This window comes from Cydia strobilella, chromosome 11 (genome assembly GCF_947568885.1).
Source record: "Cydia strobilella chromosome 11, ilCydStro3.1, whole genome shotgun sequence".
Classification (NCBI taxonomy): Eukaryota; Metazoa; Arthropoda; class Insecta; order Lepidoptera; family Tortricidae; genus Cydia; species Cydia strobilella.
In genome coordinates, this window is record NC_086051.1 from 17,777,964 (window position 1) to 17,805,555 (window position 27,592).

At 36.4% G+C, this 27,592-nt stretch overlaps 1 protein-coding gene across 1 annotated transcript in view; it reads right to left on the minus strand.

Moving 5' to 3' along the window:
- Nucleotides 1–25,087, minus strand: part of LOC134745662 (uncharacterized) — a 194,189-nt gene extending 169,102 nt beyond the window's left edge. The window contains exon 1 of the mRNA XM_063679784.1: nucleotides 24,834–25,087. The gene's annotated coding sequence lies outside the window, so the exon portion shown is untranslated. The remainder of the gene's footprint in view (nucleotides 1–24,833) is intronic.
- Between the last annotated feature and the right edge of the window lie 2,505 nt (nucleotides 25,088–27,592).

Sequence of the window (27,592 nt, forward strand, 5' to 3'; positions counted from 1 at the left end):
TTCCGTAGGCAAATTAACTATACTTATTTGGTTTTTGAAAGTGTATGTAATTAAGTACTTAGGGCCACCCCACCTAGCTCCCGAGCGCCGCGACGCCATTTTCTATAGCGCTGACGCCGACGTTCTAAAGACGCCAGTGTGGGGTGGCCCTTAAAGCCTTTATTTGAGAAGCATTACCATTTTGAACCATTGGTCAGCCGAAGGTTTCTGGTTTGCTTTTGTTTAACCTTATATCTTAGTTAAATTTAGGTACGAGACAAATTTTATACGAGTATATACAGAACATGTTATGCTTTTACTATTAGTAGTTAGCTAGGTAGAGAATAAATAATCTCGCCATTTAAGAAGAATTATGTTCATGCTGCCGAGAACAAAACTGAGGAAAAAAAGAGATTTTAAATTTATAATGGCGCTAACCTTGTAACAGCGCTTTTGTGGGGTATATAAAAAAATATTTAGTATATCTACATATATTTATTCAAAATCTCAACAGGAAAGTATCAAATCAACTATTAACTTGTTTTTAAGCAATTACTCAAAAACTCAATCGTAAATCACAGTAAACAATAACTGAAAACATCTGTTTATTCATTTAGTAAACAAAACCTACGTAAATTCATTTACGGCCACGACTGCGCGATCGGCGGCGGCAACCATAGGTGGGAACGAAAGGCCCGATCGCTGTGTAGTGTGTCTCGCTCCAACGTAAATTCCTTTAGAATTTCGGAATATCACGAGGCACATAAAGCGTACAACGTAAATCCAAAAATAATATTTAACACCCATTACATTCCTTAAAGTTGATGGAATCTCGTAAAATGCGCAGGCGACTACTAAAGGCTTGTTCACAATGTTACCTCTCCTTGGCTATCCGATTGTATCCTCTACACCCCACACTAGCGTCTCGTAGTCGTGCTTGACGCAACGTTGGCGCAAGCGCAGCGACGCCATTTTCCATAAAGTTGACTAAACGACGACGCTCGGGAGACGCTAGCGAGGAGTGGCCCTAAAGGAGCAATGTAGTCTGAAGAACTAGCACAAGCACTAGTTTTACGAAAGCGACCTGTATCCTAACCACGACTTTGACACTGACATATTCGCTAGCGACTTCGTAAACTAACTTATAGGTACATTGCATCTCCACTGACATTGGTGCAAGCGAGATGCACTGCGTTTGAGTCGCTAGCGTTTAAGGCCGCGAAAAACGAGGGGGTACTGCTGTCTTTTAATCCTGAGGTGAAACTGCATATTGGTATTAGCCTGGTTACTCCACAAAACTGTTCGGAATATAAGTTTAGTGGCAACACCACTTACACTATGAACTGGCTAAAGATCCACGGATGCAGTCACATATCATCAAGCCCTGTCGGCTTTCTTTGACTATATTGTATGTAAACTGTCACTTCACTAGGTTCTAGATGCGATTTCTGTCATCGGGTCATCGCGCGATAATAAAAGATGACTGTTCTATCTTGTCGTTATCGACGCGATATACACGATCAAAATAAACCTGCTAAAAAATCCTTCAATTCTAAGTACCCAGTACAGTGATTTACAGTATGTTTCGAGATCGCTTTTTAGCGATAAGACCGCCTGTTGTTACCTGGTTCTATTTTTTCTTTAAAAATTTCTTTGTAGTTTTACATGTATGTAAAATGTATAATTTTGGTGCAATAAAGAATATTTACTTACTTACTTATTATGTTTAAATTTATACAATATAATAAACTGTTTAATTTTTTTATTTTTTTTCAGTGTAAACGCGGTCTTAGTTTGCGCGAACGACCGGCCGATTGCCTTTTGTTTTTGGAAACTAAATTAGTTTTCCACACAAACTTGCACTTTGTACTAACGATGGTGTTGTTTTCGCGTGCGTACAAAACTGAGTGCAAATATACAACCCGACTGATGGTAAGCAGTTATCGTAGCCAACAGGCTCTTACGTCACCAAGGGGCATGAGAAACTATTACCTTTTGTCTGTTTTAGGTAAGGTTTCTCTTACCCCAAGTAAAGCGGCCCACTGACTATCAGTCCGCCGGACGATTCGGCCTGTCAGTTGCTCGGAACTGTCAATTTTTTTTTGCCGATATCGTCCGGCGGACTGATAGTCAGTGGGCCCCTTAAAATAAATTATGTTTCTTAGGTAGATACCTACTTTTGTTAGTTTAAATTAAAATAAATTAAATTAAATAATCATTTATTGCCAGGCATTGCCCATAGCAGTTAGTAAAAAAACTTAAATAATAATGTTAGACAGTACAATTAATTAAAACCTACCATGCAAATCAATAAAAAATAAATAATATCAATAGTTTAGATATTCTAAAAAAAATTTCTGGGTTCTAGCAGAGTTATGAGTGCTTCGCCTGAAAGAGTGGAGCGTATTACTGAGCCAAAACCCTTTTCTTTTGCAGCAACGCAAACAGCAAACCTACCTATGCGTTGCTCTTGTCGTTTTTTTCCCCCTTTAGATTGTGTGTATTGTGGCAATCAAACGAATAAATGGTTAATCTACAGCGTGGCCAAAAATAAGTGCATTCCCGTTACCAGGGAGGTTTTGGGATTATACTGAGCAACTTTTACTATGGGACCAACCCCGAAATCGCGATTTTTTTTGTCTGTTTCATACATTATGGCTGCTCCATTTTCTATGGGAGGGTAAATCTTAATGTTTTGTATGCAAGACAGGCGTCTGTAAACAACGCAGTTGGCCAAGATCCAAAGGTTTGTCCCCAGGATAATGTGGGAAATCACAAAAAATACATTTAAAGCGTTTAATTAATCAGAATGCATTTAATCTTGTTGTGCTGGAATGCTCAGCCAAGTCAAGAATGCTACAGTCAAGTTTAATGTAGATATATTTTTACATACGGATTGTATGTACCTATTTTTTTATTACTTGTTTATTAATACTTTTTCGATACATTTCATTCTTTACGCGTCCCTCTACTAATTTAATACAATACAAATACTCTTATTGCACACCTCATTACAAAAAACAATACAAAGAATACAGGCGGTCTTAATACAATAGAATAGTGTTTTAAGCTAATGTCCCCAGCATTATCCCCAAAAACAAATATTGAACAGTGTATTAATAGTTATTTACGATACAAGTGCGGAAAAGAGGAAATTCGAAACGAGTGGCGATAAATTAAAACACGACCGCAGGGAGTGTTTTAAATCGACACGAGTTGCGAATTTCGTATTCGCACGTGTATCGTACAACGTTTTACAGTACATATGGCCCTTTAAACTTTCGACATATGCACGAAAAGTGCTCTTTTGCGCACTAGTGCGAGAAAGTAGCACCATGTGTACTGTAAAATATGTTTGCAACCTAATTCCCAACTCATTTATTATGTATAGCACATAAAACCATAGCATAATTTTAACATTATGTTACTGTGTCTGATACCTGGATGGACACTATACTAAATGTTTGTATAAGTGTGCCAAGGTCCAACCATTCATAAACCAAGCCATGTATCAGTGTGTTTACGACTTGTGATACTTTTATTGATACTACCATTTTTATGTAACGCTTTGTTTGATGTTTAGCCTAGAAAAAATATGTAATCAGTTGAGGTAACTTCTGTGTCTTTTACCCGTCTAGACTCGGAAGCTGTCCAAGCTAACACTGTGCAGACTTTGCATAGCCTGAAAGTATCACTATAGACATCAATTTCTATGAACACATGACGTTTATTCTGGCACTCATACTTTGTCACGTCAAAGTCGGTGGAGAGTTAGCTGACTTTATTTATATCTGCCTGAAGTCGTAACTAGTCTTCACGTGGGCCATTCGCCCCTAAATTCGCTCGCTATCATATGTTGTAACTACAGCATACGCCCTTTCCTCTGCCCAACTTCATATTAGCTAGCATCTAGGGGTTCATTGAGGTTTCTAAAAAACCCTGACACTCGCCAAGTCTCGCAATCCTGACAAAAGACCAAAAACCCTGACACTCGCCAAGTATCGCAATCCTGACAAAAGACCAAAAACCCTGACACTCGCCAAGTATTGCAATCCTGACAAAAGACCAAAAACCCTGACACTCGCCAAGTATCGCAATCCTGACAAAAGATTAAAAACCCTGACACTCGCCAAGTATCGCAATCCTGACAAAAGATCAAAAACCCTGACACTCGCCAAGTCTCGCAATCCTGACAAAAGATCAAAAACCCTGACACTCGCCAAGTATCGCAATCCTGACAAAAGACCAAAAACCCTGGCACTCGCCAAGTATCGCAATCCTGACAAAAGATCAAAAACCCTGACACTCGCCAAGTCTCGCAATCCTGACAAAATACCAAAAATCCTGACATGTTAGGGTGACCCAGACGTGTGGCAAACCTATTCGTATATGACATCTATTTCAGTACTAAACTCTTAGCTACCTAAAATAAACGCTTTCAAGAAACTACCAGTGGGGCAGTAGGCAGCAGCTACATCTAAGTAAACGCAGGATTCAACTCGTTCTTAATGTATTCGTTGCTTTATTAGGACTGGTCTGGTGACCCACACGAAGAATCAGAAACGGGTTAGCATTTGCTAACTTGCTTGGAGGTTTTTGCTTTCAGCTAATGTTGCAGATTGATTCTGGGTTTATGCATGATCTTATTCGCGAGCATTAGTAGTCGAAGAAATATATGTATTCCCAAATTAAAATAAATTAATTTAAGCGATGAAAGTTTAAATTTCGTATAAAGTAGTAATCATTTCATAGTAGATTGTGTCACAAGGGAGCAAAATGACATATTTACGGCGTGGGCGTAGGTACATTAACTCCTGAACGAAGCGAAGGATTCTTTAATTGAATCCCGAGCGTACCGAGAGAGTGCCACTTTGATACCTCCAAGCAGGGAAGAAAAAGCCCTATTCCGAATCGGTGATATGAAAAAGTTATTTGCTGACTAAATTACTTAATACTGATGTTTTAACTGTGAGTCACAGCGCGACTTGGTTTTGTTGTATAACTGAGAAAACTTGTTATGTAAATAAATGTTATTTTTAAGTTAATTTTATACATAAACGACATTTCAACAAATGTAATATTTAACGCGAAATAGTGGTCCATTCTCAATAGATTCTTAAAATCTGTAAACAAAAACTATGTTCGCATTGTTCGCTTCAGATTCAAGCATATTTACCGAGGCACGTTCATTTCATTTCTTACTGTATTTATCACATTTTATCTTATACCTACGCTCGATAAATCTTTGGCCTTATCGTTGAGTACATATTTGTTTCAAGTCATTTTCCACCTACACTAATTTCGTAAATCCATCAAAAAACTAAATTGTTTCTCAAACACTGACCCACGAAACTGGAACATTGAGTACAAACAAACCTTCAAGTGGGTAAATATCGCCCACAGCGGCCTTGCTCGACAGATGGTCACTAGGAAATATGTATTGATTACATACAACTCATACAAGCACGCTTTGTCATTCGTGGAATGTTTCTTACGTAGTTGAAGTACTTGTCTTATTTAACAAAGAAAAATTAACAAACAGAATAAAATTTACTAATTATGTACAAAATTCTACAGACAAAAAACTTGGCCCAGATAGCCATCAACGGGCAAGGTGCATGTACATATATAATTTGTGTTATATTGATAGAATCTAAAACGTTCAATATTCATATTTTAAAATGGGACCTTATCACGTGCATTTAGCACGAGATAAGTTCGTTTATTATTTACCGTACCGTACGTTTTTGGTCGCAGCACCGCAAGCAGACCTCTTCTGTCACTCCCTTTCTGTCTTTTGTGCTCTCTCTTTTTGTTTTTGGTCTGCTTGCGATAAATAACGTAATTTATTGAGGAAAACGAAGTAATTCCAATAAGATATAATTACCTCTCAGTATACTCGTATCAGCAAGTGCATTTTTTCGGATTAGATTTCTGTAGGATGCTTCTGGGATCATCATCATCAACTCAGCCGAAAGACGTCCACTGCTGGACAATGGCCTTCCCCAAGGATCTCCACAACGAATTCGCTGCCCTCAACCAACGGTTTCCCGCGACTTTAACCAGATCGTCGGTCCATCTAGTCTGGGGCCTTCCCACGCTGCGTCTTCCGGTACGTGGTCGCCACTTGAGAACCTTTCTGCCCCATCGGCCATCGGTTCTGCGAGCAATGTGGCCCGACCACTGCCACTTAAGTCTGGCAATTCTCTGAGCTATGTCGACAACTTTAGTTCTCCCGAAATGAAGTGATCCTCATTTCTCATTCGATCACGCATCAGGGAAACACCGATCATAGCTTCTGGGATAGAGCTAACATAAGGAGGAAGAACAATATTTTTTATTACTTAATTCAATTCAATTTAAGAATCAAATTCTGGTTTAGACTTACTTAACATTGCCAGTCCTTACTGCCCTTCTGACCGTGGGAAAAGATCATTACTTACAACTTTCCTGCAAAGGTTAGTTATGTGTTTAAATATAATTAGAGTCATTCTTTAAAGCTGTTATGAGTTAACCTTAATATATATGTAACAACTTGTTTCCGTAGAAGACATGTTGCATGGTTTTTTGCGTTTTCTACGTTTTTCTAAAGTAGAATATAGGGCAAAGAGGCGCAAAGCTTAACACAGATGGGGCTGCAGTAAAACGGTTATAGTAACAGATATAAAACTTTATCTTTACGAATACAAAAGGACAAAAGAGGTGTGAAGTGCTTTGACGCACGTCTCGTCGATATAGCGGGAATAACTAGTTATAGTATGCGGTTATCTACTGAGCTCGTTCACTTACCTGTACTAACAATGGCATTATGTTAAACAAAAGCCATTATTTCTTTTGTGCCTGAGCGCGTGGCCTTTGTGCCTGAGGCTCACACACAATGGCCACGCGCTCAGGCACGAAGGCCACACGCTCAGGCACAAAAGAAATAATGGCTTTTGTTTAACATAATGCCATTGTCAGTACAGGTAAGTGAAAGAGCTCAATAGAGATAGCGTTAACTATAACACTTTAAACTCTTAAGCTAATTTAATTAGTTTTAAGTATGTTGTGTGCCCTAGCAGGGCGTCATGGACTGACATTATTTTTATTGCTTAACACCTTTGTTAGTTTATGTACATGAAAACGAAAGAAATGAAGGAATGAATGAATGGCGAATGGCAATATTTACGCGTTAAGTACTCTTGAGCAACCTACATTTATATGCACGTTTAAAGTTGGTACCTATAAGTAAAGATGTACTTACCTTGGCTAATTAAGACATCTATTAGGTAGTATAATGGGCATTTCTACTTGCAATTAGCAATAAGGAAACTCATAAACAAAGATGCATTTTAGTTATCTTTAACTTAACGATAAACAACTGAAAATAAATAGAACACATAATACGAAACAGAAACAACTAAATCAGACTAAATTAGCATTTAATAAGACTACTTAAAAATTTAATTAATACAAAATAAAATTACATTTACATTACTAAACATTACTAAATGTTTGCTTTTCTGATGGACGTTTAGGTAAACGCGCGTAAAGCACTGATTTTGTCGCTCTTATTTGTAAATTTCGTAAAGTTTGGACGGCTAAACATGGTAATATTGTATTACACATATCCTGTACTTGACGTTTATCAGACTATATTTTTATTATTATGACTTTGAAGTAGTGTAAATGTAAGTTAGACGTAATCAATTTTCTCCAGAAATTACTTCAAAACAAGTGACAATTTCTCTGAAAATCGACTTAATTTTAACGTAATTTTCATACTTAAACAATCTACAACATTTGCTGAAACTGTTCTTATACATCAATATGTATAATTTACCACCATAAATTTTTGATGAATTTTTAAAAACTGCCCCTTCTTTTCATATATTACCGGTGACGCACGCTCGCGACCTCATTATTAAAAGGCAAGATGAGAAGACGTGCTAATAGAAACCAATACTTGTTATTTAGATATTACGTAAAACGTGTATAATTTCAACGACTAAATTTATCAATTTTAAATTTTTGCTCCAAAATCTACTACGGTCTCTTAAACTAAATTAAAGCTAGCAGCCCCCCCCCCCCCCCCCCCCCCCCGGCGGCGTAGCGGTCACCCGTTGACCACGAACGCTGTAAGGGTTCGAAACGTCGGGATGTATTATAAATTCAATATATGCGATATAATCCGTTTTTATAGTTTTATTTCATATACAGTCTAAAGATATACATAATTCTGTATTCTTGATACAATACGGCCGTTCTAAACATAAAGTTTGTCAAGCCATAACTCTCCGGGCCGCAGTCGGGTAGCCACGACACCTAACCCCATTCCGGCACAATGCATTAAAACGGAATAACTCGACTATCGGGAGATCGTGGGCTAATTTATTACTATCGTGCTGCTAGATTATCGTAGGCACCTATACGTGAATTAACATATTATATTACTTCGAAATATTAACAAGGAGGATTAAATTCTAAGGATTAACTTCTAATTATTATACATTAAAAAGTTTGTCTAGAGGTGTACAGGTTATTGCCGCCTGTTTACCTCTGATTTTGTTGCTGTTTTTCTGTATTATTTTCTTCTGTTGAATAATAGTTATTTACGATACAAGTGCGGAAAAGAGGAAATTCGAAACGAGTGGCGATAAATTAAAACACGACCGCAGGGAGTTACGAATTACCTATTCGCACGTGTATCGTACAACGTTTCAGTTATCGTTATCGTTTTACAGTACATATTGCCCTTTAAACTTTCGACATATGCACGAAAAGTGCTCTTTACGCACTAGTGCCAGAAAGTAGCACCATATGTACAGTAAAGAATATTTGTATTTTATTTTATTAAACATTACCTACGTAGTACGTACAAAATGAATAAATAAAGATAGGCCCAGTTCTTTGCAGCAATATAATTATGTGACACGCTCTTATGACTACAAATAAGATGGTGTCATATCAGATATTTTTGCGGCCTTGGTTGTGTAACATATTTATATTATTTATACGTATACGACATAGACGCTATCGAAAAAGTATAGTAGATTGTTAACCAAGGGATGAAAGGCACTCATACCTGCCGAGGTATTTTGGCGCTCGAACGCAGTGAGAGCGCTAATAGTCCGAGGCTAAAATGATGCCTTTCACCCGAGGGCCGAGGGTACGGGTACGGTATCAGAATAAGTACCAAGTTTGGCATTCATTCTGTCAACAGTCAAATCAATTTCTTGTTATTAATATGCAAATCAGAAATGAATATTTTCTAATATCACTCCATTTTTTTGTCTGTCTGTGTATAATAAAGATCCTAATCAAGTTTTTTAGACATATTGTATTCTTTTCGAGAAACATTTTGTCTGCTCTATACAGGACAACGGAGGTTTGATTTGAATCCAAAGATTCCTTGATGTCAGGATATTTTTTCCACTTTTATTAGTTGTGTCAAGAGACAAAACAACTCGCCGACAGCATAATATTATAGTCACGCGATGTTAGATTACTTTACACATACCATCAAGGTACTACCTTGTCACTTTAACCAAAGATAGATATAACTCCGTAATAGATGGATACAGTCTAAGGAAAAAACGTGCCTCGAAAATCACGAAAATTTGATTCTCGTTCAGAGGGCGCTACTAGCTTTGGCCTACTGTCGTATAGATGGCGTTGACGGTTTCGTTTGTTATTTAACAATTTTAACGCATATCAGTGAAAGAACATAAAATTTGCTTTTACCAATAAAGTTCTGCATTCTGTATTCTGTACATGGGTCAAAATCATAAAAATAATTAATGCAAATAAAAAAAAACATTTATCCATATTTAAACACATTTTATCGTATTTTTATAAATCTTCATTTTTAGTTTTAAAGTGTGTCGATAGATGGCAGTGAATTTACTGTGGTTACAAAATTTACTATGACAGTACCGCTGCTCTAGTATAAGTTACTCTATGCTTTAACTGACATACCACATGGCCGCTTCATACTTGGCCGAGTTCTATAGTGCCAATAAGGAACCGGTCCGAAGGTGTAGAATTATGTAATGGGGACATAAGAAGCTTCTGATGTCACTGTAGATGTAATAAAGGACAGATATAAAGGCAAAAGGCGGTATAAGGGCGGTATAAATAAAATGTAAGATTGCTGGACAAGGGCGTAAAACGGACAATTTTGACGAGATGTTTAATAGGCCAAGTAAGAAGGTATGTCAAAAGAATGTACCACAGTGTCATTTTAGAGCATAGAGTAACTTATACTAGAGCGGAACTGTCATAGTAAATTTTGTAACCCCAGTAAATAAACTGCCATCTGTCGACACACTTTAAAACTAAAATTGAAGATTTGTAAAAATACGATAAAATGTATTTAAATATAGATAATTTTTTTTTTATTTGCATTAATTATTTTGATAACTTTGACCCATGTTCTTTCACTGATATGCGTTAAAATTGTTAAATAACAAACGAAACCGTCAACGCCATCTATACGACAGTAGGCCAAAGCTAGTAGCGCCCTCTGAACGAGAATCAAATTTTCGTGATTTTCGAGGCACGTTTTTTCCTTAGACTGTATCCATCTATTACGGAGTTATATCTATCTTTGCTTTAGAGTTAAAATCACAAGAATTTAGCCACTGCCATACAATCGAATTATTTATAATTAGTTTATAATTTTTACTTTAAGGATTTATAACTCTTTATTTACATACAAGATATATACAGTGGTACTACGTAAACGAAATTAATAACTGGCTTAAATCTAAAATAGGCCCTTGAGGCATTGTACCAAGGATGCTAGCGGCATTTCCTCGCTGTATCGCAATGCTGATACGTTGTGCGAGGAAGCCGCCAGCTCTTCGGTCACCAGACCAGTTACGTCAACCAGACGCTTCGCGATTTCTGCAAACAACTTATGCGCGCTGGGACCCCATGGACCTAGAGTTTCAACTAAATTTTTTTTTTATTTTTTTTTGTTGTATTTGGTTGTTATTATGTTTATAACAAGAGAATTACATATTTGCGGCGCTTGCAGTCGAAACCTTTGGGCCATGGTCATCAGACACCAGACAAGTTGTGAAAGAAATTTCAAATAAACTTGTCTGGGTGTCTGGCGATTTTCGAGCGGGCGAATATTTCGCTCAGCGGCTAAGTCTGGCAATCCAGCGGGGAAACGCAGCAAGCGTCCTGGGGACGATGCCCCATGCAACTTTAGGTTTTTAATATCTGTATTATGAAATTTGTATTGTAAATGTTTGTTGTGAAATAAAGAGTCATGTAATCTAATGTATAAAACAACAAAAGTTATATCGAAGTCTTATTTTAAATCGATATGCTGAAAAATAAATGCATATATTTTTTTTCGGATTATTAAATGCATATTGATAATTTGCTAGGATTTAGTTACGGTGCCTAAACGTATATGTGACGTTTTCAACCAAAAGGTACCACATTGTCGCTTGCCGATAAGGTTGATTTCAAATTGAAGCTATATGGAAATAGCGCCTTATTGACAACCGACAATAAGTACCCTTTTGGATGAAAATGGCACATATGTTAATAGAAACAACTTTAGGTTTCCTAAATCGTAGCCCTGCCCTATAGGGGTCGGCAACAGGCGGCCCGCGGGCCGCATGTGGCCCGCGAACCTGTCACTTGCGGCCCGCGAGCCTCCCTGTGGCTATTTTGTATGTAATTTTGACAAACGACAATACCTGATAAATACCCCGTCAATTTCGTTAATTACTATGTGGACCTTGGCTGCTAAAAGGTTGCCGACCCCTGCCCTATGTAATAAATATTATCGTCATAAGAAATTCCAAAAAACAGCATTTAAACAATAACCCAAACGGAATAAAAATGAAAGTCTGATAAAATGACGCGATAAGTTGCATAACAGTGTCTGGGAAACAATAAAAATACCGGCATTGTACCACAATATGGTACAGATTGTATCAAAGCGTTAAAAGACATTTACATACATTAGGCAAGTATTTAACGTGCCTGACTAAACTGACGATTTTTGAGATAAAACTATCATTTTTTAGGGTTCCGTACCTCAAAAGGAAAAAACGGAACCCTCATAGGATCACTCGTGCGTCTGTCTGTCTGTCCGTCTGTTACAGCTTATGATAAAATTAAAAGATAAAGTTTTTAAACTATATCGTGTTACATATCAAATGAATGAGCTCGTTATGAGAATTTCAAATATATTTTTTTTTGTAATTTTAAAATAAATAGTTTAGTAAGCTACCTATTTAAGAAAATAGCCAAAAAATGACCATTCCCTACTTTGTCTCCGAAACGACTGGGTCTAAAAAATTGAAAAAAATTATACAAAACAGCTCTTTCCCTATAGATCACAGGAAAACCTATTAGAAATGTGCAGCGTGAGTCGTACTTAATTACTTAGATTTTATCCGACACCTACGGATTTTTTAAAGACATCTTACGTTTCACAAAAAAAATAGGTACATTTAAAAAAAAAAATAATGTACGGAACCCTTGGAACGCGAGTCCGACTCGCACTTGGCCGGTTTTTATTTCTTGGGAAAATTCTAATAATAATTGATATTGAATAAAAGTAACGTTATTTTTAGCAGTTATAATTATAATAAGATATAATTATTTAAGTTTTGTTTATGGGTAGGTATGCACCTTCCATTAATTTTAATAAAGGTTAATTTAATAATATAATCTATAAATTTAAATTTTAATTATTTTTAGTATAATTAATTACCTTATTATTTATGTAACTGATGTAAAACCACCTGCATCTTCATAAATATTTCAAATTAATACGGTAACGCAACATTATGCGGATTAGAAAATAAATGTCAAATAAACTAGATATTTATTGAGTAATCCTTGACATTTTGTAAGCTTAACTTATAAATACATATTAGCTAAATCGTACGGAAAATGTAAAGCGCGCGGTTTTTTATGCAATAATATAAACGCAGCGTTTAACGCATGCGATCAACGGAATGTAGGAAAAATGACATTTTACATCTTGTAACTTACCTATGTTGAACAAATAAAACAAATAAATAAATAAAATAAATAAACATTAGATAATCTAATGACCAAACCTGAGATAGTTCGGGGCACTTATACTAAAAAGTGACGTAGCAAAATATATCGATATAAATTGTCGATGTTGACAGTAACATCGACAATTAAATATATCGATGTTACTGTCAACATCTAAATGTTCTACAAAATAAATAATTCTTTTTTAGCGATTTTCGTTTTGTATACTGCTTCTTAAATTCTAAAACGGTGTTTATTCGAAGAATTTATTTTATTTTTAAACCAGGTCAGTGTTTCCACATTGGCACTAAATGTTTTATTCTAATAATTTTATATCGTTATTTATTATTTCTTAAACATTAACTAGTGCCTACGCCAATTCTCGGGATTAGTTACCAAGCGGACCCCAGGCTCCCAGGAGCCGTGGCGAAAATGCCGGGATAACGGGAGGAAGAAGAAGAAGAAACATTACTCCATCTTCATTTATTGCTAAAAGTACATGAAAAGTGAATTACGTATAGTGTATTTTTTTAATTTGATCTAGTATGTAAGAACTACATAAGATTTACACAATAAAAAAATAACTAAATAAAAACACATTTCAAAATATTGTCTTCGGTTACCGCGATAGTTACTCATGAAATAAAACTATGAAAACGGATTATATCGCGTATATTGAATTTATAATACATCCCGACGTTTCGAACTCTTTACAGCGTTCGTAAGAGTTCGAAACGTCGGGATGTATTATAAATTCAATATACGCGATATAATCCGTTTTCATAGTTTTATTTCATGAACACATTTCAAATTACCTAACTAATGCCAAATAACATCTTTAAAAAACCAATTGCAATAATTTAATTTGCATACATTCTCATTTTTATAATATCACACACACGTGCCTATGTTTTAAGAAACTACATACTAAATAAAACGAATAAAAACTAAGCCATCACAAAACAAAAGCGTAACGAATCATCAAAAGTCAAACAGAACTAGAAATTACTGTTTTATTAAAAGCCCACCCAAGAATTATCAAGCGTCATCCCGTCATGACGAAAAATATAATTATTATATTTTAGTCACGTCACGGGTAAGGCACGCCGCACACGATGACTAGTGACGTGCCATAGCCGGGTATAATGGGAAATATTGCTGGCAATAAGATATCTGGAGACCGGGTGCCAAGGGCCTGACACTCTTTGATAGAGAAAGATAGTCTTATTGCGATTCTATAAGAGGAAAGAGAAAATAGTGCCATGCTATGTCCTTATCACCGACCGGGTGCAATCATAGGTGATGGCGAAATACCGAAATTTATAAGAGTGAAAGAGAAAAACCCTATGCTGCCCAAATTTTATATGAATATTATTTCTCTTACCCCCGGTCGCTCGGTGGCGCGTCTATTACTTGTATATACTATGTCTATGCTGGAGACAGTCCCAAGTGTGACAGTACTGTACGCCTGCTAATACTTTCTTACTTGCCGTTTTTTGAGTAATGGTACGGAACCCTTCGTGCGCGAGTCCGTCTCGCACTTGGCCGGTTTTTTTAAAACCTACTGTCTAACCTAAAATAAATGTCTTTTTTTTTACAACCGGCAATATTCCCGTATAAAATAAAATAAAATAAGAATACCGGTTACAGCACATCACTATGTCTCCCTGCTCCACTTTTCCTGCCAGCCCGCGGCATTATGTCGAGTGCAGCCCCAATTTGTATAATGGAGTAGCGCCTTTATCGAAATGCTTAGATCAAGGTAACGTTCGAAAACGTGTCGCAGATAAAATTGTTTACAAAGGTCTTCAAAGGAAATTAAATAAATAAATATTATAGGACAATTTTACACAGATCTCCTTAGTACAGTCGCCATCAGATATATCAGAGCGGCCGAGGTGCTCACAAATATCTGAACACGCACCTAGCGCCTTGACAATAGAGGCGTGTTCAGATATTTGTATTTGTGAGCACCTCGGCCGCTCCGATATATCTGATAGCTACTGTACCACGGAAAACTCAAAATAGCTGGTGTTGTGGGTAACTACTAGAAGACGAAAGCTATTCACCTGGTTGGAAATTGATTTTTTATCAAGCAGTAACGAAATAAAGGAGAGTTGAAATAATACACTGTCTCGTCTCGAGTAATACTTGAATTCGTGACTACGGGATAGGGGTCATCCATTTATTACATCACACGTTAAGGGGGGGAGGGGGTCAAGAAAATGTGACATGTTGTGACAAGGGGGAGGGGGGGGGAGTCACAAACTTTGTGACGTCACATTATTTAAAATATTTTATTCGCTGTACAGTTAAATAACAAGTTTTTGGAACGATAATCGTTTTTAATCGTTTAACGTCACACCAGGGGGGAGGGGTTTGCCAAATGTGACCAAGTGTGACAAGGAGGGGGGAGGGGTCAAAAAACCTTGAAATTCGTGTGACGTAATTAATGGATACCCATACCGGCCCGGCGCTCTACTTAGACTTACCCGTTGACAACGAGTATATCCACCATAATTTAATTATTTAATATTTATTAACCAGATACGTGTTGTTCGATGGCTAATAATAAAAGTAAAATATTAAATCAACACTAACAGCAACTCTGCGTAAACCAACAATAATTAGTTTACAGTATTTCTGCAAATAATAGGTGAATCATATCATCATTCATCATTATTACAATCACTAGACCAAGGCGCACATTTTAAAATTCACCTTCGATTTAATTTGATATTGCGAGTTACGTAAAATAATAATCATTGCGGCTAAAAGGTTAAATAATGCAAAACTTCATTTTTATCCAATTTATAACCTTAACTAACTGGCAGAATACTTAAGGGGCCCACTGACTATCAGTCCGCCGGACGATATCGGCCTGTCAGTTGTTCGGAACTGTCAAATTTTTGTTCTAACTGTCAACGAACTTAACAAATCGACTAACTATCGCCTAAAATCATTACTTAAATTAAAAGCTTTGTTCCAATGTCAAATTAACAAAGTGATTGATGATGATCATGAAGTGAAGGCAGGTAGGAAGCAAGGTGTCGACCTTCGCACAAATGTCACAGATTATTCATGAATAAATGAATAAATTCATCAGAGATCATTGGAGAATAATGATCTGGCCTCGTAGACAACATGCCAATCGCTAACGCTACGTAGCGAACGAAACGCAACTGTCACTGTCACACTAATATGGAAGAGTGAAAGAGAGACACAAAGCGATTCGATGGCGAAGCGATAGCGATTGTCACCTTGGCTAGGCCGGCTGGTTTGCTTTAATCGTTTAGGTTGTGTAAATCGCTTTTATTTAAGGTCAGTAATAGTTTAACTTATCTAGTTAGTGTTGGAAGAGATATGACTCACGACTCAAAAGACGAAGAACAAAGACAGATTCTTATAAAACTAAGAAATGTTCTTCTAAAATCTCGATTTCTCGCGGCCCACCATGCAAAAAAAAACCTGCAGTCTACATATATAATATGTATCAAGGGTATCAAAAATTAAATTGAATTTATTTAATATTGTCTTCGGTTACCGCGATAGTTACTCATGAAATAAAACTATGAAAAGGGATTATATAATAGATACGAATACGGATTATTTAATAGGGAAGATGGCTTTTCTCTACCACCAGCTTGGGATCCTGTAGTCCATCTGATAAAGGAGCAAGCGAGAAATAGACTGTGAGACCTTAGTGTTGGATGATGCTAGACATTCTGATGTTTTGAAAAGATGTGTCCCGCCGAGTTTGTTGCCGGTCCCATATTGGGATACCCTCCTACAATTTAGGAGGGAATTAAATCTTCTCGGGTCCGTGGTGTAGGGTTGGAGCCGGCGTAGTTTTTATCGCGTATATATATATATCTTTACTTGAAAATAATTGTAGTGTATAACTAGCCTTATGAACCGATTTTGCATGTACAACCAGCCTTAAAGTTTGTAGTCTATGATTGTTCATTATTTTAGTATGTGGGTATTTTTGCACTTTGTAATTTTTCCTCAGTCACGCGTTGACCACGAACGCTGTAAAGAGTTCGACACGTCGGGATGTATTATAAATTCAATATACGCGATATAATCCGTTTTCATAGTTTTATTTCATAATAATGATTTAAGTTTCATTGAGGGTTATTTTATTAGCAGGAGGTTATAGGTAGCAGCAAACCAGCAGTCCCTAGCTTTGTTATTATTATTTATTACGGTTGCCGGTGCGTATCTAAAACGAAATAAATATTTACAAAATTGTCCTTTCGTAATAAATATGTGTATGTATCTATTTGCAAATTGCCTTTCCTTAATGTTAACTCTATAAAGCCAAAATTTAAATTTTAACTTTAAAATCTGAAGAACGCAGTCCTAACTTTCCCAAGATCTAATGTTTCCTCTAGCACCCGCAGATGCGGTTATCTTGATCCTACTCGTATCTAAAAACTCCGGTAGTGATCCTTATCTCACAAGTAATTGATACTCGGCAAGCAATTAAAGTCCCGACATGATGCTATGCCTTATTCAAACACCTATTAGGACATATATAGGCGTCCGTAAAAAACGTACATGTCAACTTAAGGCGTCAATTTATACTTAGATCAAAAAAGCAGATAAGGGTAGGTGTAATTTATGGGAGCTATTAAAGGAGAGATACTTGTATAGAAATTAGTGGTTATAGAATTTGATGTTTAACTAGGAATTCTTATGGCTTCAGTTTAGCTGTTTCCGCGTGTCCGTCTGAATGTCACAGGCTACTTAATATAAATAAATACGACTACGAAGAATACATAAACGCTAATAGCGTGAACGTAACTTACTTTCTATGCATCTCGCTCGTACTGGCATATTAGTGTGAGCGAGATGTATAAAAAAAACTAACTTATAAAATTTAGAAACTAAAACTAAAAATAAATAAAACTAATATTAAAATAAATAATTAAAAACTATTCCCCTGCGGCATGGTGCCGTAGATGCTGGCAGCATTTCCTCGCTAAACTTTTATAAGGAGGTAAATTACGTAGAAGTTAGCGTGTATGTCAGTATTAACACTGTCAGTGACTCGTGGTACGGGTACGGGTGGCTACCTACCAGGTAAAAAAATTCAACATTAGTCAATACTTAGAAAAAAAGCGGATGTCAAAGATACATCCGTAAATAAATTATATGTGGATTTGCGCCTCTCGAAGACTTCGGTAGGTAAAGGTATTCCGGAGTTCCACAAGTAACATACTATTTAGTGTTCAAGTGTTTAAACTGGAATGGTAGTTTTATAAATTTTTAGTATTAGTTACTTAAGTACATATTCTTATTTTCTATGAAATACAACTCGAAAGCGAATGTAAATTAACTACACAAACTTTACACTAAGGCCCGCTTGCACCATTCCACTAACCCGGGGTTAACCGGTTAAACCTGGAGTTACCATGGTTACCTGTACAATTCGACACTGGGTTAAACAGTTTAACCGGTTATCGCCGGGTTAGTGGGATGGTGCAAGTGGGCCTAAGAATGTGTATCCGTATAATCTCCATACTTGACGTAGTACAGTCGCCATCAGATATATCAGAGCGCCCGAGGTGCTCAAAATATCTGAACACGCACTCTAACGCCCTGACAATAGAGGCGTGTTCAGATATTTGTGAGCACCTCGGGCGCTCCGATATATCTGATGGCGACTGTACTTGGCATGAAAACTTAGCGTAGTCCGACTATAGTAAAATTTAAGTGACATCAATATACATCTTTCAACAAATTAATTATGAACATTTATTTACATACAAGATATATACAGTGGTACTACGTAAACGAAATTAATAACTAGCTTAAATCTAAAATAGGCCCTTGAGGCATTGTACCAAGGATGCTGGCGGCATTTCCCCGCTGTATCGCAATGCTGATACGTTGTGCGAGAAAGCCGCCAGCTCTTCGGTCACCAATTACGTCAACCAGACGCTTCGCGATTTCTGCAAACAACTTATGCGCGCTGGGACCCCATGGACCTAGAGTTTCAACTCCAAATGGAACGAAAAGAGCCTCGGCTCCTATATTTATTACGTTTTAAAATTTCGGCGCTTTCCGCCGCTCCGCCCGCTTTTACATTAGTCCGTTGGAGGTGGGACGGTGCCAGTGTGTCTACGCAGGTAGCATCCCACACCAACATCCGTCCCAAGCTCCAAGGAACCAAGGACATCCCATCGGGCCTCTTGCCATCATCTCTGATAATGCCAGTCGGCTCTAGAAGAGCGGGTACATTGATGGTGGCAAGAGACCGACGGATTATGTCATTAAGCGACGCATGTCTTGAAAAACGGCCGGCACTTTTTTGACAAGATAATCCATGGTGTCCCAGTCGGTCCACGTCCGTGCCACAAGAGCATATGTGTGGCGTACACACCGAAACCCCGAGTCGCAAACCAGTCGCCAGTCTAAGGGAGGCCGGATCCAAGAAAGTACCAGTATTAGGCGAAGGATGGGCATGTAGCCAGTAACCCGCTTCCCGGGCTCCGACCGCCAAAAGCCTCGCGCGGTCTGGACCTGTACAGTTGTTTAGGAGAATATTGTAAGTTAAATCACAGTAAACATTATCCCAACTCCTTTGTGAATTTGGGTTGTCTGGAAATTGTTTTCCCGGGCAAGCAATTTTAAAAGCATTTTTGGCGTCCTCAAAGCCCGCAATCTCACAGTTTGTGGGCAAAGCCCTTAAAATATTTCCTATGAGACCAGACGTGCTATGAGTGGACGCCAAAAATATATATAATTCTTCCAACATATATATACGACCTTTGCACATATATGTTTATAAGATTTTTGCTTCGGCCGTTTGCTTTTAATCAGAGTTTCGCAAATTGGTCATCTCAAACCGGCTCCGCCGTAATGGCGAAAGTGTTGCGTAACGTCAGCGTGCGGGGATATAAAAGTGATATCTGCTTATGAGGAGTGGACCTGTGATAAAGCCTTTTTAGTACTCTTTATGGCTCTACACAGTTTTTTAGGGTTCCGTACCCAAAGGGTAAAAACGGGACCCTATTACCAAAGATAGATATAACTCCGTAATAGATGGATACAGTCTAAGGAAAAAACGTGCCTCGAAAATCAAGAAAATTTGATTCTCGTTCAGACGGCGCTACTAGCTTTGGCCTACTGTCGTATAGATGGCGTTGACGGTTTCGTTTGTTATTTAACAATTTTAACGCATATCAGTGAAAGAACATGGGTTAAAATCATAAAAATAATTAATGCAAATAAAAAAAATCATTTATCCATATTTAAATACATTTTATCGTATTTTTATAAATCTTCATTTTTAGTTTTAAAGTGTGTCGACAGATGGCAGCGAATTTACTGGGGTTACAAAATTTACTATGACAGTACCGCTCTAGTATAAGTTACTCTATGCTATTACTAACTCTACTCCACTGTCTATCTGTCCGTCTGTCTGTCACCAGGCTGTATCTCATGCACCGTGATAGCTAGACAGTTGAAATTTTCACAGATGATGTATTTCTGTTGCCGCTATAACAACAAATACTAAAAAGTACGGAACCTTCGGTGGGCGAGTCCGACTCGCACTTGTCCGGTTTTTTTAAAGTCTAGGCATTTTGTTCGACTTAGTACACAAGAATCCTATCTAGAAATACTAACAATTTGCGACATTTGTTGTTTATACCTAATTTATGTTTAACTTTTGATAATTAAAACAAAAATATTACTTTTGCTTATCCTTAAAATAATAACGTCCTAGTCAACCACTTCCAACCCGTTATAGTTACTGCATACTTTTGCAACAATTTATGCATAAGATTTTTTCTAATGTAATATAATAAGCAAACGAGCAGACGAGCCGCCTCATGGGAAGCAGTCATCGCCGCCCATGGTCATAAGCAACATCAGAGGAGCCACGTATGCGTTGCCAACCTTTGAGAACCCTAAATACCTGCTTCTTGAAGAACCCCATGTCATAGCGCAAGGGAAACACCTCAGAAGGTAGCTCATTCCACAACTTGCACGTTCTGGGCAAAAACGAGCGAGATACCCGCTTGTTCTTAGTTAGTTAAAAAAAAACTTGTTTGTTGTAGAGCAAAAGTAATCAGACCAGGAACATAATTTAACATTTTATCTGAGAGTAACCATTCTTATTAACATTAAATAATCAGTAGGCGAGTGATCAAATTAAATCCATCCCATTTCTTCGCTCTAGTAAATCCGTCTGATTTTAAAGCTCGTTTAACTTGCGCATTTCGGGCGGTCGTGATTCGTACAAGTAATTATTTATTTGAGACGATTCTAATGACTTTCCACTCTACTTTCCACTGGGTAATTAGGGTCGCATTTACTTGTTATAATTTTGAATATTTTTTGATGTTTTAGTAGCCTATATAGTATCTTACATGAGGGCAACGGCCTTTCCCCTGTACTTCTAATCCTCCCGATTAACGATTTAGGCATGTTTAACGTTTAACCATAAGCCAGCGCCGGAAGATCAGCGCTAACTTTTAGGATAGCATTATGTTGAGGCGGGGCCATTTCGTGGTAAACTATTTATTTATTTCTATGTTTATATTTCTTTGTTGTTTTATACTTTTGTATGTTATAGTTTATCACAAATAAATGCGATGATTTCTGATTTTTGAAATGCGATGTTAAGGTAAACCTTAGGGATTAGTAAGATGTATAGTATCCATATCATTAATTATATCGTCCACAGGAAAGACGCCCGTTTATCGGAGCGATTATAACACATTAAGGGCAATTTCTTAATAAAATAAAAACGAGCAAATACATTTAATCCCAATAAAAAATAGTTTTTCCGATAGGTCAAGGAAACTTACTTTTGATGGTTTATTGTCTGATTTATCCTTTCAATTTTATTTATTCTTACTTTCCTGCTTTAATATTTTTAAACAAATGCAGTTGACGAAGCAATAAGTATTTTTCACCTAATATAACGGTCCGTGACGCAAACGGTCGCGCACCTGGCCCCTGTCCATAGGCACCTGGCAGGGACTCTACCAGTGTAGGTACTACTGTTTGAATTTAAACTCAATTAATTATACGGTAACCGAAAGTTCTGGATACCTCAATATAATACTAATACTAAGTAAGTAAATAAATTCATAATTATGAACAACAAAGCTTTGAAAACGTAATTTTTGACTTGTGTTTGAGACTTTTGTATTTTTTTATAATTAAGAGCTTATAGTGTGTTAGTTTGTCATACATTAAATTAAAATTATGATAGTTATCTTTTTAAAGGATTTGCTGTAAACATGTTTTAAACGTAATTTGACTTTTACAATTACATAGGTTAATAAACGTAAGTTTGTACGCGATTAAGTTTTAAATTTATGAGTGAAAATCGTGTTAGTTTAAATCAGTATACATAGGTTAATTAGAAAAGCGATCGTGGTACGATATTTTTATTAATTTAATGTTTAAAATATCCAGAAATTATCACTCGGTTGCCATTTCATGCTCATCTTGTATTAAAAATATTGTTTAATATTTCGGCCATAATAGTATTTTCTTTTTAGGTTTGTATTATTAAAGGTATGTGTGAATTTAAGAATAAAAATATTTCTACTAGGATAAAATAAATAATTATAGTAAGTAATTCGTGATTACCTTGCATTTGCCATCAACTAAGCACGTAAAAGTGTGCGATTATCACCTATCAAGCCGCAGTACACATTATAATAAGTTGATTTAATCCCCAACACACGTATTTAACATTTAAAGGCCTCCAGGGCTGATCATTTAACAATAACTCCATGTTTACTAACAGAGTTCACTCGATTGATCTTGAGGCCAATGAATCAATGAGAAATCATTCTTGCATCACGGCGAATTGTTCAATGCTTCTAAAGAATTTCAATGTGAATGAATGGTTGCTAATCTTTTGTTATTCACGAAACAAGTGTAAATAGATTAATTATATTTGTTTGATAGTAAACCAGCAATTATTTACGTATATTCTAAAGGTAAATAAAAAAACCTGACAAGTGCGAGTCGTACTCGCCAACGAGGGTTCCGTACTTTTTAGTATTTGTTGTTGTATGTAGCGGCAACAGAAATGTATCATCCGTGAAAATTTCAACTATCTAGCTATCACGGTTCATGAGATACAGCCTGGTGACTGGTGACAGACAGACGGACAGCGGAGTCTTAGTAATAGGGGTTTTTACCCTTTGGGTACGGAACTCTAAAAAAAGAAATGAACGGTAAAACTACTAGGACTATGATTAGCGGGTTATTCTCTCATTTTTTTAGGTATTAACTTTTGCGTTTTGTAATGTCAATTTTAATAACAAAACTTTCGTGAATCCGTGAGACACAGACATAATATTATATTTATTAAGGGTCAGTCACGTATTTCAAGTCGGAAAACGCTCGACATGTTTCACTCCGTTGCGTTTTTCTCTGGTATAACTAATTTAATAATTTAAAGGTTTAAGGTACATATAATTGAGCTAATCACATCAAATAAATTATATAAACTTGCTTCTTTGTTATAAGACATTGACGCGTAAACGTTATTATTAATGTATGTTTATAAACAAAAATTCTGAATCTGAATGGTGAATTTTTCAATAGAAAATAGCTCACTGTCAGTGGCATGCATAATATATACATATTTAAATTTATGTTCACAGAAACAATAATTAATTCGCATTTAAGTCACAATTCTTTAACTAGCTATAAATACGTGTACCTATTACCTACATAATATCCTAAAATTATGCCTACAATAAGTCACAATTCTTTAACTAGCTATAAATACGTGTACCTATTACCTACATAATATCCTAAAATTATGCCTACACTAAGTCACAATTCTTTAACTAGCTATAAATACGTGTACCTATTACCTACATAATATCCTAAAATTATGCCTACACTAAGTCACAATTCTTTAACTAGCTATAAATACGTATACCTATTACCTACATAATATCCTAAAATTATGCCTACACTAACAAATAAAAATATTAATATAAAAAAAAAACCAACCTGACAAGAATTAAATTAATGCGAACATAAAAAGTGTACACTAAACTCAGTCGCTCGTTAAAGTCTTATTAAAGCAAAACAAGTTCCGGCCAAAAATACCCTCGATGACCTAACCTCGACTTTTTACCTCAGTCACAGACTTGTGTCATGTGTATAGTCGTCTTAATAATATCCATACATCGGTTTTTTAGTTTTGAGGAACTAAATTTAATGATAATAATCACACGTAGGGATTTCCTACATATAAACTCATTTATAGATGCTTTTCCCATATATTTATTTATTTATTTATTTTAAACTTTATTGCACAAGAACAAGTACAAAAGACGGACTTAATGCCTTGAGGCATTCTCTACCAGTCAACCACTGGGCCAAACAGAAATTGTTAAGGTGGGTGCAGTGCATATACTAGTGATCGCTGCAAGTTTTATTTAAGTGCGTATAATTTTGGAAATATATGAATAGCAAGTCTTAAATTCACTTGTAAAATAAAGAAAAAGAGAACTTTTATACATTCAACAATATGAAATATTTTTTAATTTAAAAAAGCCTCGATAATTGAGTTTATTGATATCGGAACTTCCTACTTGTCATAAAATTTTGCCATACATATAATCCCATGTCTAAAATATCTAACATATTGCAAACTAAGTAAACATTTCTAACATTGATGCAACAATACAATCCGCAAGTAAATGTGTGGTGTTTAAGTATAAAGTCTCTCTAAAAACAAATGTATAACAATTACATTTTAAGACAATTCTACTAACAGATAACTCGAAATAGCGAATGAATGCGATAACAGGACAGGTTCCTAAATCAATCGGACTCACCTTGACAGTATAGATGTTTTGACAGCTGGTTCGCATCAACAAAGCAAACAATAGCACTTGCACAAAACAGGATACAATTATCCTAACATCCTTTAAAACTTCCATAAATTGTAATAAAATAGTAAACACCAAAGTTCACTGCAGCACTGGCCGAAAAACTTAAAAATTCACTGTTCACTGTCTCGATCGTTTTAAAATTCGAACGCTGTGCGGCGTGCGCTCGCGTCGAAAATCGCGCGCAACACTGACTCGAAGTCCGCCATTTTCTAGCGGCGTGGTGGGGAATAGGAAATAAAATGGAAAAAGACTTCGGTACCTTATGTGGTACTGAAGTTTCGGACTTCGCTTATCAGAGGACAAATTATAATAGCTTTAATAAATACTTTAAGGAATGCGAATGCTTCTGATTATTATTTTTTTTGCTTTTGCGGTGTTTGTCCCCTGGACCTGTACAGTAATAAGGTCAAATGATGGTTAGATTGCATAAGACTGCGGTGAGGTTAGTTTGAGAACTTGGAGGTTTTAGAGGCAATTTTTTTCATTTAGTCAACTTATTCGACATGAAGTGAATCACTGCGACGGTCCTCAAGGTCGTATCAAAACCAGTTAAAAACCGTAACAAGTTGTTAAGTCTCAATTAGCTCCACGCATGATTTTTTATTTTAGTTTTGCTATCATAATTTATATCGTTTGACCACCGGAAAAAATAAAAATACTTCACATTATTTTATAAAATAAAATTAAAATGTTAAAAATTTTTGGGCGGTTGATTGTCACCTTGACTAGGCCAGCAATATTAATAACTCAATGATTCTCTTCGGTGATATTGGAAATGCGGAATAACTTACCAAAATATAATTATAGGTACTGGGTACTGGTTCTGATTGATTCCTTATTGTGCGTCCACTGGCGGCGGCACTTTCATTGTTTAGACTTTATTTACTTGGTTTTTATATTATTTATGGCATGCATGTTTATTTATTTATTGGATGAAGTGGGCCGTGGGCCCTTGCCAAAACACAGTAAGCGTAGATTACTAGTAAAACACTTCACAATACAAAGTATTAATGCATGATATACGGTAATTAGTTAGAGTCGTCGATATTCAGTCAACCATCGAGGCCTTCACGATGCACTGGCGGATAGCTGGAACAGCAGTACATAGCATAATGGCGGCCGAGATTATTCGAGGGCCAAAGGATTGGTTATTCGCATTTCCAGAAGAATTCTTTATTAACTGCAACCGTCACGTTTGCCATTTACTGCATAATATGCTATCAAATTTGCAAGAAATAAAAAATAAATGTCTGGAGCACGATCCGCCATGTTCCGTGGACCATTCGAAATTTCGGTCTTATAATGCATGTTATATCGTTAGCCAATTTAATTTTCAAAGATGACATTGATACGTAAAGCTATACTTATTTTTTTGTACTTTACCGTATTTGAATGCAAGGAGGTAAGAATAGATTAAAAAGGTTTTTATTGTGGGGCAACAAATATTTAATTTTGATTTAAGAACAATTCATGCAAGATCTTTAATCATATAAACCCATTTAGAAAGCCTAAAGGAGGAGCCCCGGCTCCTTATTAATAAATAAATAATAAATAAATATTATAGAACATTCTTACACAGATTGACTAAGTCCCACGGTAAGCCCCAGGAGGCTTGTGTTATGGGGACAACGATATACTTATATAATATATAAATACTTAAATACATAGAAAACACCCATGACTCAGGAACAAATATCTGTTCGAACCCAGGACCATCGGCTTCACAGGCAGGGGTAACTATTTATTAATCTGTGGGCAGGGTCACTACCCACTAGGCCAGACCGGTCGTCTAAATCGCCTTATGCATCTCCTAGGTCATACGATCCTACAACTTTAGTCGAGGCAAGTTTATTTCTCATGTAACAGTTGGTGTACATATTTTCTAGGCGCTCGGCTAAAATAAAATAATTCATTTAACTCCTTCCAACATAATGTACCCCTAGTGTAAATTTCATTCGATAGCGTGACGTGACGTGCGCGTTTGCCTGCCTTAACGGTCATTTTGAGTTTCCAAAACGTCCCGCTTGGCGCGCTGTTTCCCATACAAAATGAGTTCTTACACTTTGTTTTCAACAAAGGCAGACTTATTGCAATAAGGCGTTACCAGTCGACTCCATATCGCCTAATTGTACCTACAATCTCAGAATAGAATACAATATTTGCAATAATGTAACGTCTCATAATAGGTCCTAGTCTCGATAGACACACTTCACCTATGTAGACCTAACCCGACCCAGACCTATGGGAAAACCACTAAGTATAATTTGGCAACAATGTTAAGATCGGCTCTTGTAACTTGTAACCAATGATATTTATATAAACCCTTTACCGCATACGAAGCCATATATGGCGGATATGATCAGCTCTATTGACAGCTATTAGAGTTCAAATTTAAACAAATATTTTTTATTACATGCAATTGGGTAGGTAAAGTTTTTTGAAGATAGGCAAATTATATTTTTATCCGATAGTATTCGTCATAACGATCACGGAAATGCAGCTCTTTCATTTTTATTTCGTATTATTTATTAAATATATTTTTTTAAGTGACCGAGATGACGTTTGTGAAGTTTAATAGCAGATCAGGCACTGCAATGCCTGTGCACGTGATTTAATTGATGAGATAGAAAAAAAAACGATGTCAAGTCAACTGTCAGTGTCACTTAGCTGTCATTGCCGAAAAATAACCTCAGAATAATAAC